We start from the raw sequence: 4,974 nt of genomic DNA, 5'->3' as shown, positions 1-4,974 counted from the left end.
GTGGCCTGCAGGCAGAATGTGGTTTAGCCATGTTTTTGAAGTCTCTCATTATTTCCCGTCTTTGGGAAAACAAAGAAAATACAAATCTTCTGTTTGCGCCTCAGCTTCTCTCATTCTGTCCCCGTTCTCCTCTCCTTTAGTTTATCTCTCGTCTTTCCGTCTCTTGTCCCGTGTGATGTGGCGGATCAGAACGAGTGAGTCAGACTATCTGGGTCGCTCAGCCAAACAGTCGGCTACTGTATGACGCCCACGCTCTCGTGTTTAAGTTGGCATGCTGCACAGCGCTCCACCCTGATGTAACAATATCAGATATTTAACCCGGCTGCTGGAAAAGGTTTTCTTCTTTTGTGGAGAGCAGCAGCTGTACGCCGCCGCAGGGAACGAAAGGAAAGTTAATCCACAGATAAAGTTTCTCTACAAACAGTTAGTCAGCAGGCGAACCTGGAGCAGCCTGACCAAAAACCCTTTTAAACACATTTCACCGTTTACATGAACGACTGCGAACGTCTCCTGGCTGGACTCTAATCCCAGAAGTTTACATATCAACATCTGAAATGGAAGACATTTTTATTTCTCTGAAGCCCCTTAAAACAAACAAGTTTATTTTAAATCTAACATTGTTTTATGTCTTCTCCCTCCCTCCATTGAAATGAATGAGATTTCTGGAGAAAATCAATGTCTCTGCACCAGAAAGCCACTTCATCTTAAGAAGAGGAACACCTTACTTTATGGTGACATCTTTCCGTAATCTAGACAAGAATCACTGCATTCATATTTCTGAAATCTCTTAATTTGTTTTCCTCCTGATGGTCCAGTCGACCCGGTTCTACTGGAACTAGAACATCTGCTCCACCTCCAGCTGCTGTGGCTCTGAGTCAAACCAACCTGTTCCCCTCCTGGCCTGTGGGGGCGCTGCACCAAGAACCACTGAAGGAAACGACACAAAAACCTCTGAAGACTCTGAGAGCAACTAACCCTAACCCAAGTCTTGGGATGACGAATCAAGGATTTATTGCGACCAGCCACTGCAAAGCCCCAAAATGAGCTTCTGCTGGTTGACAGTCTCTCGATTTGCCTGCAGCTGTTAGCATGTAGGCTGACTGGAAAACAATCAGAATCACAAGAACTTAGACTGATTACCTTTCACAAAGATTTCAGTTGTGATCGATGCTTTTGTTCAACGTATTTAATCTAACTTCTATGAACTTCTTGCAAAGTTTGTTTGGTTTTGGTCCATAACTTGGCCTGCTCAGTGAGATGAACATGGAAAAATGTTTTATCGCGAGTAAAAAAAACATCTGCCAGTGGGTCTGGTTCTTTTTATCAATACTCACGAATTATTTGCTCCTTTATCTTTCTGAAAAGTTACTTTTAAGTTACTTAGAAGTTAGTTTTGTCTTATTTTAAGTTTAACAATATATTTGCACTAGAAACTAAACAAAAATACTTGATAAGTTTTTGTCTTTTTGCAGTGCAGCTGAATGAAATGAATGAAAATGAACAGACTGAAAGTTGTGGACAGTTCTTGGTAGCAAACCTTCATCCTCTGCCTGACCTTTCATAAAAAAATCCTAATCTGAGTTTTATCTGTAACCCGACTCTCGTCACATCCCACAGCCACTCACCTTGACCTACACACCTGTAAGTACACACCTGACGCATTCTTAAAGGTGCAGTAACTTTAAATAACAAACATGGAACAATCTGACTTCCAGCTTTTTCGTTCGCTCAAACTGATTTAATCTGACGAAAACACCTGGATGAAATGAAATCGTGTCTCATGCACACAGGTTTTCGCCAACAACCTGATTATCTGATTTAGGTGTGTTGGCTGGACTGTGGACACTGATGCAGATATGCAGCAGCGGCTCCAGACTCCTCTGAACACCCAATATCTTCCTGAGCAGATAAAGATTCATTTACAGAAGTCATTCCTCACACTTTGAACCCAGGAGAAAGTTTGCACATCTCTATTGCCTGGGAGTGGAGAGGAGCGATAAGGAGGTCGGATGAGTTTGGGGGAGGGAGACGACTTAATTTAATCAAAATATTCTGCTTCGTGTAGAGTTTAGACCAGGGGTGTGCTGCATGCAAGCGTCTGCTAATACAGTCAGAGGACAAGTCAAGGATTTTCTACATTTTACTCGCTCTGGGGAACTCAATCCAAATCTAAACTACTGGCAGGTTACAAAAGTCATTAAATAAAAAATTCAAACTTTAGTTTATTCTGATTTTTTGCTTAGTTTACTTGCGTAACAATAAACCAATTCTTAATGAAATCTGTTAAAAGTCCAAAAGATAAGAAGGGCTTTGAACTGTTGCCTTAATAAAAACAATTTCCACTTTTTTTGAGTCGTCAATTGCTTTCTATTTTGTTGGACAAATTTTTACTATTCTTGACTTGTGAACAAAATCATTTCATGAGCCGCAAATGGCACCTGAGCCACTCCTGGCCTAGTTCAAACATCCAGATTTTTATTCCAATTTTTGTCTTGCTTTCCCCTTCAGGAGAGATTATCAGGATGACTCTGATAATCTCAGGTCTTCCTGTTCAGAGCGATCCAGTCCAGTCTTAAATTGGGGATAGTCAACATGTGCGGTTATCTTGGCCCAATATCGCAGCGTCATTGTCCAATGACAAACTAGAATGCAGCCTATTCACTGAAAAAACATACAATTGTATCAAGTATTTTTTTGTCGAGTTTTTAATGCAAATATGTAAGTATGACAAAACTAACTCATAGGCAACTTTTCAGCAAGATGTGTGTATGTTTTCAGTAAATAATTCCTTAATATAGATCAAACATATTTCAGATTATTTCACTTATAATGTAGAAAAATGTCTTGCTACAAGTGAAATAATCTGCCAGTGGAAATGGGACTTTATATATAAAACAAGCTCCCGTGTCTTGGTAAAAGTTATTTGTAAGTTAGCTTTGTCTTATTTCAAGTGTATTAACATATCTGCACAAAAACCAAAAATACTTTGTAAAAATGTGTTTTTGCAGTGTTGAATGTGACGTATAGCCAATCAGAAAGCCAAGTGGAAACACAGAGAAGACAAAATGGCGGCCATGACACAGCAAAAAGTCCGGGAGTCTGTCTGTTAATATTAGTCAACCATCTATCGCCACTCCTTGTCCTGATGGCCGTTGCTAGACTAAACGCCATCGATTCTTCCTAGTCGGCCATGTTTGTTTACTCTGAACTCCCGTTTGGTTTCCAGAGCTTTTGTGAGATTTCCCCATATCTGACATTTTGTGAAGTGAATTGGAGAGCACACACTGATGGACCAAACTCAGAGCTAAAGTTTTTTTTCATGTGTGTCAAGGGTGCCTCAGGTTGCCAGGAGAACCAGGCACTAGCATGCTAACTGAGATGGAGCTAACTGTTTCTCGTCTGCCTGGGAAGATCAGCAGGTAAGGAATGGGCCTTACCTGTCTCAGCTTGATGAGCCGCTGCTTCCTTTCCACCTTCTCATTGTGCTGACACACCTGTACGCCCAAGTGTGCAACTCCAGGCAGAGGCGCAAAAAGTGGGTATGCAGCGCATGCAACGCATAGGGGCGCAGCACCAGAGGGGGCGCCAAAACCCCGTCTGGAGGGGGCGACGCGCCGATGTATGTTTTCGCATCCACCTGAATAATGTGCAGTTGCGCCACTGGCTCCAGGTGTGACCAGGTAGCAAGGACTGATTGGTGTTGGACAGCGTGTCCATGCCATGCATGATGTCAAACTGGAGAGCTGCTTCAATGACAGACTGCTGCATCCGAGGTAAACTGAAGCGCTTCATCAAATGTTCTTCCTCCCAGCAGCTGCTACCTTCGCACAGCGTCCTTCTTGCTTCTAACCCGACCGTCTGAGCGATTTACGACCCAAAGCGACCCGCATGCGCAGAAGAAAAACGTAACCTTCCCCAGCAGCGCTCCGTTTACGGGAGTAAAGATGGCCGCCGTCTCTGGATAGGATAGATTTTAAAGTTGTTGAGCAACAGCATGGTCACCAGATGGTCACCAGATAAACGAAAAGCCCAGCTAACATCGGTGGCATTTAGCGGAACATTGGTCGCAACTTCTGACCCGGTTCTGTTTGGATGACGGACCAAGAGTGATGGGTTTGGGATGTGATGTGTTCACTGACTCGGATTGTCTGTTTTCATCACTTAATTAGATTGACCATCTAGCTTCTTCTCCTGCTGAATTATGACACTTTTTGGATGAAATGCGATGTTCAGACTGCATACGCTTTGAAAACTAACCATGAACTAACCAGCCCTGAACTAACCAGCCCTGAACTAACCAGCCCTGAACTAACCAATCCTGAACTAACCAGCCCTGAACTAACCAGCCCTGAACTAACCAGCCCTGAACTATCCAGCCCTGAACTAACCAGCCATGAACTAACCAAGCCTGAACTATCCAGCCATGAACTAACCAGTCCTGAACTAACCAACCCTAACTATCCAGCCCTGAACTAACCAGCCCTGAACTGACCAGCCATGAACTAACCAGTCCTGAACTGACCAGCCATGAACTAACCAGTCCTGAACTAACCAAGTCTGAACAAACCAGTCCTGAACTAACCAGCCATGAACTAACCAGCCATGAACTAACCAACCCTAACTAACCAGCCCTGAACTATCCAGCCCTGAACTAACCAGCCATGAACTAACCAAGCCTGAACTATCCAGCCCTGAACTAACCAGTCCTGAACTAACCAGCCATGAACTAACCAGTCCTGAACTAACCAGCCCTGAACTAACCAGTCCTGAACTAACCAGCCATGAACTAACCAAGCCTGAACTATCCAGCCCTGAACTAACCAGTCCTGAACTAACCAGCCATGAACTAACCACTCCTGAACTAACCAGCCCTGAACTAACCAGTCCTGAACTAACCAGCCATGAACTAACCAAGCCTGAACTATCCAGCCCTGAACTAACCAGTCCTGAACTAACCAGCCATGAACTAACCAG

Source organism: Poecilia formosa, unplaced genomic scaffold (genome assembly GCF_000485575.1).
Source record: "Poecilia formosa unplaced genomic scaffold, Poecilia_formosa-5.1.2 Scaffold512, whole genome shotgun sequence".
Lineage (NCBI taxonomy): Eukaryota > Metazoa > Chordata > Actinopteri > Cyprinodontiformes > Poeciliidae > Poecilia > Poecilia formosa.
This window is presented reverse-complemented; position numbering follows the sequence as displayed.